Raw genomic sequence first — 10,614 nt, forward strand, 5'->3', positions numbered from 1 at the left:
CCAGTTGAGCTAGGAGGGAAGCCCCATTTTTCTAAGCTACTTCAAAAATACCTGGCCTTTATGTAATATGCACAATTCATTTTCTTACTGATTTGACCCCATTTGTTTTTTCTCCTCCCAGTTTTCTACAAAGCCTTCACCAGCTAGACTGGAGTCCCAGTCTCAGTTCATCCTGCCTCCAAGTATTTCTATTGCATAAATCCATGAAACTTCTGGTGGACCACAGATCCAGAAGACAGCATTCTGATTGAGGTGTTCGTATTTTCATCATCATGATTTAGAATGGTATTTAAGGGTCTCTGTAGTTTAGGGCACAAAGTTTTCTCTCTGGCAAATGAGTTTGCATCTAAGAGAACTAGGCTTGCTGTGAACACAATGATGAACTTGGGGTCAGACAACCTGGATGCATGTTCCAGGTGAGACATTGTGTGTGACACTGGGCAAACTCCCACACATATCAAGGCCTTAGTTTACCCCATCTAGGAGGGGAGTGGGATTTACACTTGCTGAGGTCCTTTCTTGGCTCTCCTTGAAGATGTGAGAAGTCGGCCCCTCAAGCACATTGCAGTGGTGTGGATGATGGGCCCATCTGCAACAAGGACCCATCTGTTCCCTGACCATGTTTCTGAAATAGAACCTAGACAGGGATATCTAGCCTTGAAGAGAGACTGGAGCGATTCCAGAGAGTCTGGTCTCATGGTTCACTCTTCACAAAGGTTCAATTATAAGTAACAACTTTTTTTTAGTCCCTTTGCATTTTCCCCCATCTTGAGTAGTCATGCAAGTCCCGCAGTATCCATTTCACCACATTTAGAGTCTATCTGTTTTAACCTTGCAATTATTTTTAATTAAATCATTTGTGTAATGGAAATTTATTTACTAGTTCAAAAACAACAAAACAATACTTACTAATTAAGCTAATTCACTCAGTTTCTTTTCTTCTTTTGAACAGAAATATGATTCCTTTCAAAATACATATAGAAAAGTACAAAAATCATAAGTGTACAGCACTATGAATTTTCATAATTCTGAAACACCTAATAATCAGCACACAGACTAAGGAAGAGAACATTCTCATGACCCCAGGAGACTTCTTCCCAGCTTCAGCCACTATAATTCACTCCAAGGAGATCTCTAGTCTGACCTCTAAAAGCACAGATTAGTTTTACAACAGTTGATAAATTTTAAAATGCTTACATCAAAGGTGGTTTGCCCTAAAAATATTCTTCGCTTTGCCAGACATACAACATGTCTTGAGTCTAACTGCAAAAACTTCAGTCAGAACACCTTCCCACCCATCAAGAGACTTGTTATCATCAGGTCCAGTCAAAAAGCTTCCTATCATCTTCAAGGGCCAACTGAATTGGTGGTGTGATCCCTTTTGAAGAAATTACAAGCAATTCACAAATAAACCATAAAAACACAATAATCTGTCTATTTGATTTCTCTGAAGACCTGCTTGGCTTATTAGTCAAAATGGAAAAAGCAGAATGCATGGTCTGTAGAATAGGTTAATTTTATTTTAAGCACTGTATTTACTAGATTTAAGATGACTTACAAAAACATACTATGCAGAAAGATAAGTTACATTAGAATGAGTGATATTAAGTGGAAAGAAAAAGGCAATATGAACCACAAAATGTTTTTCATTAATTCTTTTGCACTTTGTGGATGACAAATTTGACCTTAAAATTTCTGGAAGTTAACATCAATAGGAGAACATGAAAACTTACAAAACTGGTTATTGTCCAGAAGATTTTAAAAAAAGGCAAACCAGCTCTTTAGGAGAGGCACTCTTCTTGATACTAAAATAGGAAACAAAAGTCTCCAAGGGCTGTTATAAATAAGGTACTTAGTAATGTGAATAACAAGGTCTACAGGGCAGGTGTAACAAAGCATTTCTGAAGGTTTTAGAGCATCACTGTCTTCAGTGGTGAGATGGCACTCCACTGAAGAACAGTGTGGCTTAAGGTCACAGATTTCTTTTTTTTTTTTCAAGAACAGCAGACAGTTTAGCTGGAATAGTTGGACAAAAACCAGTTACAAAATTCCTGGGCACCACACGCCTCAGACCTTAGATTTCTTCAATAGCCATCAGGTCAAAATGAAGAAATTTTAGTCATCATGTACAAGGTCACAGATTTCTAACCATCAGCGTTAAACATGAGATGTTCCAGAAAAAAATAAATAAAACAAGTGAATCACATATACACCATTAAAAATCCATTCAAGATTGTTATTGACCTAGATGGTGGTTTGCCTGGGTTTCCAGCTAGGGTTGGAGATACACATTTTACTAGTCTGTTGAACTGATAAAGAAGAGTTGATATCTTCTTATTAAAGGATGAGGCCCTTAAGAAGTTCTTATAATTTTCCTGAAGACAATTCAACCGCCACTCAAGTAGTCAGAAACCTGGGTTTGCTTGGGACTGTGATGAAGAATTTCCTCACAAGACAATTTCAGATGTACTCTTAATGTACTAAAAAATGGGCAATGGAAGGGTCAATGTTCCCTACTCTAGACCTTGAGGACCATTTGAATTCACCCTACACTTAAAAATAAGAAATCTCAACAAAGACCCCAGAGGATGTCTGTTGTCAGCCATGAGATTTCCTGATGAGTTCTCTTAGATAAACCAGTGGCGCAGCTATTATTACTCTGAGGACATAAATAAAATCTATACAATTTTTAATCTGTACAATCATGCATTATCTCAATGGCTAAGTTCCAAATTAGACACAATAAAAATCTCTTTCTACTGATTGCAGCATTTTTTCTGATGAGAAGGAAATTCAATGTAGGCATTGCAACCCTAACTATAAAAAAAAAATGCTCCTTAGCAGAATGAAATAAAATATAGATCTACTATTCTTTCTTCACTTGATCTTTTGTGTTTGATCATAAATGCACATTGTGAAGAGATGCCTCATACCTCCAAGCTAAACACTGTTTGCTACTCATTAGTGATTTATAAATGATATTTTCTCCCTGGTGACATATCTTTTGATATGATTCTCTAATAATAACATCCACCAATATTAAAATAAGAACATCCCCATGTATTGTGATCATCTTCAACCACATTTCCTCACGAAAATTAAATTTTAGCACACCAACTGATATTGTATGCATATATTTGTCTACCATCATTATAAATCTCCTAAGGGTCTCTATAAAATGATAGTTTTGCCTCTTTGCAGTAATTCTACCTAATGCTCCAAAGCAAGAAACTAATTACATGCTGACTTTTCACTAACTTTGATCTTTCAAATACCATATGATGGAAGTTCTATAGGTAATCATATAATTACAATTCACTAAATGAGTTGAAATTAGCCATAAACCTTTTTATTTAAATTGTATTAACTGTTTCTTCAGTAACACTGTCGGCACTTCTATTCTTTCCTACATAAGTTGGCCGATATAAGGTTTCAAGGTAAAATCTGATTATGGTCACTAATGTTTATAACAAATGCCTCATTATAACACCAGAAGCGCCAATGAAGATGAATATGCAAAGAATTTCTTAAAATATGCTTAAGGAAAGGCCAAGGACAAACTATAGTAGTATAAGGAAATGACTAAAATTTCTCAGGGGAATGTTCTGGTAGGCAAGGGGAAAAAATGACCTCACTTGCATTTTCCCATTGAGCTGGTGCTATACTTCCTGCAAGAAAAATTGAAGACAATTATTTTAGTATACCATAGGACTATGTATAGAAACAGAAAAACAAATTCTGGATTTTACTTTTGGAATTATTAGTCCAGACTGATGGTAGTATCAACTAAGGACTGTCCTTTAAAAAAAAAAAATCACTTAAATTTCATTTGTTCAAGACAGTCATTATTGCAGACATTTACGTTCCTGCTGCAATGTTCTTTAACAATATGTATGACATTATTTTTCTGAGTTGCTTTTATTTGGCACTCAAATTTCTTTTCTTGCAGTTAACTCTAGACCGATGTCTCATAACTGGGGGTGATTTCTTTCCTCAAAGGATACTTGTCTGGAGACACTTCTGGTGGTCATAACCGAGGTGGGGTGGAACTGGTATCTAGTGTATAGAGGCAAAGGGTGCTGCTGAACATTCCATAATACACAGCACAGACCCCACAACAAAGAATTTCCAGCCCCCAATGTCAATAGCTCTGAGGTTGAGAAACTGCCTCTGACCACATAAAATAAAGCAAGTATAACTTAGCGACTACTTGGAAAAGGCTTCAAATGAAGAAACTGGAGCCTTCTGAGCGAGCAAACTGGTCATGAATTTCCTCTTTGAAGTTGACCCCTAAAGGTATAGAAAGGAAACATTCCATTGTTTGTAAAACGGACCTCTATCTTTACCGTGTTTATGGACTTTATTTATCTAATAACATTCAGAACCACACAGAACTCTGATGGTCACTTCTCATTAGAGCTGAGCAAACAAAGTATGTTTTGACTTGTCATCAATCATGACATGTGATCACAGGACATATTGTGTGCAAGAGGCAGTTGTTTTATCTGGAGCCTCAGCCTTGAAAAAATCCAAAACAGTGAAGTTGTTTATTTGACACCACTCCTGACCTGCAGTGCTGCATTCTAAGAGAAAATAAAACACACACTGCTTTTTGATTATTTGTAATTATATAGGAAGTCTATTTCTCCGGTGAACGTTGCTATGGTCTTAGAACTAGAAAGAAACAGGAAAAGCTTTTTTTTTTAAAAAAGAAAAAAGAAAGAAAACAAAAAACTCTCAAGGAAAATGGGGTAAGTGTGATTAAGTGTTATCGTCAAGCCATGCATAGAACCAGTGAGGACTCCTATTTTATAAGTTTTCAGGAAGACAAGTTTTCAGAAGTACTGGAGTATTAGTAAAAGAGTAATAAAGTGCATTTAGCTCTAGGAATTGCACTCTTTCAGAGCCCTTTGTTCATAAGAATAAAATTACTCACACAGGAATAATAACCTGAACACCTAGTTTCTGAGACACAATCATAAACCCAACAGACACATTTTAGGCTTCATGAAGGTGGATGGTCAGCACTGTTGCAGACACATACTTGACCTATTTTCCAACCCGTCTTTCTTTTGTTGACAGCCAATGTCAACTCTTTCCATTCTGTTTGAAAATTATCTTTCACTAACTTTGGTTGCCTAAGAAAGACTGGTCTGTATCCTTGGGCATTAACTGCTCATCCAGTAACAGTGCTGAGTGGCCTGGTCTGGGGGACATAAGACGGTGTCCTAACCCTAGTTTTCCTACATACCTACTGAGCAGCTAACCTCAGCCACTTGGCTTTTCTAGTCAATGACTCACAGGATATCATGCAAAGCTCTTCTAGGCTGACATTTTCTTTCATGTTTTTGGACAAATGACATGCAAATTCAGTCATTTTTTTCTTCAGTTTAGTTGCTCAGTTGTGTTCAACTCTTTGCCACCCCATGGACCGCAGCACGCCAGGCCTCCCTGTCCATCACCAACTGCCGGAATTTACTCAAACTCATGTCCATTGAGTCAGTGATCCCATCCAATCATCTCATCCTGTGTTGTCCCCTTCTTCTCCCGCCTTCAATCTTTCCCTGCATCAGGGTCTTTTCAAATGAGTCATTTCTTTCTTAGGCAGGTCATTATAATAACTTACAGCATACTACTAAGTTAGTAAGCAAAACCGAAACCTGGTTTTCATGACTTTAAATGACCACGTGATGAAGCTATCACTGGAGCTCAAAGACTATGGTTTTGAGATATTGGAATATAAAGCCTCTCTCCATTCCACACATGTGAACACAGAAGAAATCCTAGTGGGTCCTGATGAGTGGATACTAGGGCTGCGTTTTTTGTCTGCTTGTTTCAGTTGTTTAAGTGGACATACTCAAAGGACATACAGAGTCACTGCTCTAGTCTCTGTTTCCTCATCTTCAACGTAGGACAACTGGATGCGTAGACTTCACAGTTACATTCCAGTGGTTTGAATGGGATCACATCTACAGATTGAGGTCTACCTTACTTCCTCCTGGGTCAAGCATACCTTATCATCGGTTGGGAAGGAGAGACATAATACTAGCCAAACAAGCATTCTGTACTATGTTTTAAAATAGGCAATATTAAATAAAATAAAATAGGCAATATTTTAGATGTAAGAATAGTCAACATATTTGTTTTGATTCAGAAAATTAACTTTGATCCTTACTTGCCTGAGGAACTTGATAACTGCTTTCTCTGCTTAGAATATGTTACTATCCCCCCTGTCAAATATTACTTACAGTATTTGGGACTCTGTTCAGCATTTCCCCCTCTGTGTAGCATGGGGGTCACTCCTTCCTCTCTACGGCCACAGCCCTTAGCATATACCTACACCCACACTATCATGCTATTCTATATTTTTAAAAGCTTTATCAAGGTATTTTTATATCATATACATTCACCACTGAAATATACAATTTGATGACTGTTAGCAAATTTACAGAGCTGTGCATTTGTCATCACAGTCCAATTTGAGAACATTTCCATCACACCAATAAGACCTTTGTACCCATTTATCGTTATTCCCCATCCCTACCCACCTTCAAACTACCACTAACCTTTCTGTTTCTTTAGATTTCATGATAGGCCTTGCTACTTCCTCTGTGCTTTTCTTTAAGAAGATTCTAAGCTCCTTGAAGGCATGGATAGGAATTTTATTTTTTAACCTTTTCTTCCCAACTGTTAGCACCACTGCCAGAACACAAATAATAAATAATAGCATGCAATATTTATCAAAAGTTCCATGTACATGTGCAATTAAGAGCATTACAAATTTCAATTTAATTCCTAAAACAGTCATTGGGTAGGCACTATGTTTATCCCCTTCAGACATAAGGATGTATATAGCTTTAGAGTGGGTAATATATACACATAAGGTCATGTCAAGATTTGAAGTCCAGGTTGTCTGACTCCATATGAAATGAATGAGTAACGAGGAAAGGAATCTTAATCTGGAATAGTTTCTTAATGGTAGAGAAGATTCTAATGATACCTCATGAGAGACCTCATGGATTTGTCCGTAATGTTTTAGGTGCATTATAGTATGCATTGCTGCTGCAATATCCTTGTCCACAGATTTCATCAGAATTTCCAAGACAGCCAGGATCCAAAAATGATAGCACCCCCTTGTGTAAATACTGAGAGATGCTACAATAGTGGTGAGACGGGTCCCTCAATGTGCTTCTATCCTATTCCAAAAGTAGATGCAGTCTTTACCCCTTGTGCTCTGTTGATCATTATTTGAGCACGGTTTTCTAAGAACCCACTTGTTTCAAGCCTTAGTTGTTCAAAATAAGGAAGTTACCCCTACTTCGTGTCTCTCAAAGGAAACACCTTCCCACTCTTCACCCTTCCTTTGTTTTCAGCTGCCTATCACATCAATAAAGTTGTTGGGGAAAAAATTCAAATGGGAGAAAGGCTATAAATGGAGAACCCCTTAGATCCTTCCTTCTCCCTGGCGTAAACCTTTCCTTTTCCTCCAGAGCAGGGGTAAGTTAATTGTATTTGAATGAATAATTCTAATAAAGCAGTGACATTTAATGCCAACTGGTGTTTTTAATTTTGATTCACTGTCAGTCACTCCAACGTGAGCCACCCCAGAATGTGAGCAGCGGAAAGGCCAGTATGTACAGAGAGGAGAAATACAAACATGCAGAGCTGGGTGCTGCCCGCAGGTAAACACAGAGATGGCAGATAATACCAAGAGGTGCAGACAAGAGACTCCTTACAAAGGATTCAGAACGATGGTGGAAACAAAATCAGAACCACAAGTATTTTGAAACCCAACTGGAAATATGCCCTAATATAAGGAATATAACAATCTCTTATTCGTTGCATAAAATTAAGAAAAGACATAAAAGCGAAAAAAAAAAAAGGGAATGGAAAAATACAAAATACAATGGAGCAAAATAAAGCCGTCTGAAATCTCATCACTTAGAGACAACTGTGGTGACTCCTGTTAATATTCTCAAATATATCCTTTCAGTCTTTTTTCTATATTTGGATATGTATATGAAGTTACATATGTAATACATGCTTATATCTATATATTTCTTATATCTATATCTATATATTTCAAAATCAAATTATGTGGTACATATTGTTCTTTTCCTTGCTTGAGAAATAATAATTCTTTTTTCTGTGGCTTAAACATCAGAGTTTTAAAATCTCTCAGGCATATATATTACAAAAATAGTAGATGCCACTTTCTTAAAAAAATAAAAAAGAGTTCAAGTGTGTAAGATCATTTAAAGTAGATTTCAGAACTCAAATGCCTACAGGAACTGGACTGACATTTAACTGATGACAAAGACCAGGCTTGGTGCCCTGTCACACAGAGGAAGCCCCTACTGGGGCCCAATAAGAATCTAGGCTCATTTTTGTCCACTAGTAGGAAATTCACACTTTTTTGGCAGTGGAGGGGGAGGGTTGGGGGGACTACGCCACATGGCTTGCAAGATCTTAGCTTCCTGACCAGAGACTTAATCTGTGCCCCAGGTACTGAAAGTTTGGAGTCCACTACTGGACCACTAGACAGTTTGTGAGAAATTCATCTTTTGAGAAATGTTCTCATATTAAATGACAGCGACTCATTTGAACAAAAATAAAAATGACACTGACCAAATAAATCCTCTCCACAGGCTGGATTTGGTCTAGGAACTGACAGTCATCAACTCCAATCTAAAATAAAATGAATAGCTCCATCCCCAGCCTATTCCTTCACTCCACTCCCCCGTGGCAACCATATAGTTACCCTTCCATAGAAACTAGTTTGTCTCACACAGTGTATACTAAAATTTAAACAGAATATAATTTAATATTCCATTTTAATTCCTCCCTCCCTGCACAACTTTGCAGGCTAATTAAAACCAGTTCGGATATGGCATCTTCCTTCAGAGGGCCTGTTTCATTGATGTTTGAGGAGTAGGATGTTGCCTGGAGTAGGAAATGACAACCTACTCCAGTATTCTTGCCTGGAGAATTTCATGGACAGAGGAGCCCGACGGATCCAGCCCAGAGGGTCGCAAAGAGAGAGTAACATTGAAACATGTGTATATTACCATATGCAAAACATATGGCCAGTGCAAGTTTGATGCATGAAGCAGGGCCCTCAAAGATGGTGCTCTGGGACAATCCAGAGGGATGGGGTGGGGAGGGAAGGGGAGGGGAGTTTCAGGATGGGGGGACACATGTACACCCGTGGCTGATTCATGTCGATGTATGGCAAAAACCGCCACAATATTGTAAAGTAATTAGTCTCCAATTAAAATAAATTAGAAAAAAAAAAGAGTCAGTCACGACTGAGCACAGAGGCTTTGGAATGGGAGGAGATGCCATATATTTAGAAATAAGTAAAACCACCAATTGTTTCACATGCAAAAGTGTGTTTGTTTGTTCACCATTAACATTCAACTCCCACTGTAGAAACGCTGTTCTAAGCACGGAGTACAGAGCAGCGAATGGGCAAAAATGTGTAAGTGTGCGTATGTGTGTCCATGTGTGCAATCTGCCACAACAGGTGAGGGTGGGGATGGTCACCGGGAATGAACTGCAAATCAGCCTTCTTCATCCTGGACCACCAAGGGCCCTCATAGCACAGAGGAGAGTGTCTGAGGGTCTCACATTGAAAATACAAGAGGGTTTCAAGAAACCAATGCTTGTGACCTTCACATTCCATTCAGAAGCTGGACTCTACATCTTTGTTTTCTTTTAACATGATGACAGTATGCTAACGCCGCGACGATTTCACTCAGTCAGATGATTCAACGGCATGAGACATCTCGCCTGAGAACAGACCACTCCTATGCTCTGAGACTGGCCCACAGCTCCTTCTTGTAGGTCGACATGCCAGCCCTGCTTTTCTAACAGTCCAGTTCTCAGTCTCCTCCCTTAGAGGGCACAGAAATAATCCAATAGGCCAGTAAGTAGTACAAAGGCATGATGCAAGTATCTCCCACTACACACAGACTGGCCTTTCCTTTGACAAATTGGCCTTCTGGATTTTATACGGGGACTAGTTCATGACAAGCACAGTGAGTATTGCCCTACTGGAGGAATCTTTCTAAGGCCTGTCAACCAACTAAATTGTGGATATTGAAATATTTCTGCCTCTCTCATCAGACCTTCCTTCGTGTATTTATCTCTACCACTTACTGCTATGCTTAGGCATTCAAATATTGAATAAATGCCCTAAATTTCCAGAAAATAAAACTATAGGCATTGTGACCTTATGGTGCCTTTATCTTAAGCATGAGGACATTGTAGCCTAATGAGACAAAGTCCCTTCCTCAAACCACATAGGTATGTCCAGTTAAAAGGATGCCAAAGATATTTCACTGGGGAAAAAGAAAATTAATGGACAGTATCTGGACATAGAAGATGGATATAGTAGGCAGCAGAAATGGCTGTTTTGAGCTACCTACATGTACTGATACAAACTCAGTGGATCAACATGAAACATATCTAGTATTTCCAAAAAAACTGGTGTGGCAAATATTCATAATTTCTTAGGTGATAATAAACAGTATGGCATACATCTATGTTTGAGAGTAAAACAAAATGAAACAGAAAACCTACATGGCATAGCATTAAATTCAAGAATAAGTT

At 38.2% G+C, this 10,614-nt stretch overlaps 1 non-coding gene across 1 annotated transcript; it reads right to left on the reverse strand.

Annotated features, from left to right (window-relative positions):
* Window positions 1-2,065: 2,065 nt before the first annotated feature.
* On the reverse strand, window positions 2,066-2,130 carry LOC139031319 (small nucleolar RNA SNORD37). The gene has a single exon (XR_011483800.1). It is a non-coding gene; the product is annotated as a small nucleolar RNA SNORD37 (small nucleolar RNA).
* Window positions 2,131-10,614: the final 8,484 nt, after the last annotated feature.

This window comes from Odocoileus virginianus, chromosome 26, assembly GCF_023699985.2.
Source record: "Odocoileus virginianus isolate 20LAN1187 ecotype Illinois chromosome 26, Ovbor_1.2, whole genome shotgun sequence".
In the NCBI taxonomy this organism is placed as follows: Eukaryota; Metazoa; Chordata; class Mammalia; order Artiodactyla; family Cervidae; genus Odocoileus; species Odocoileus virginianus.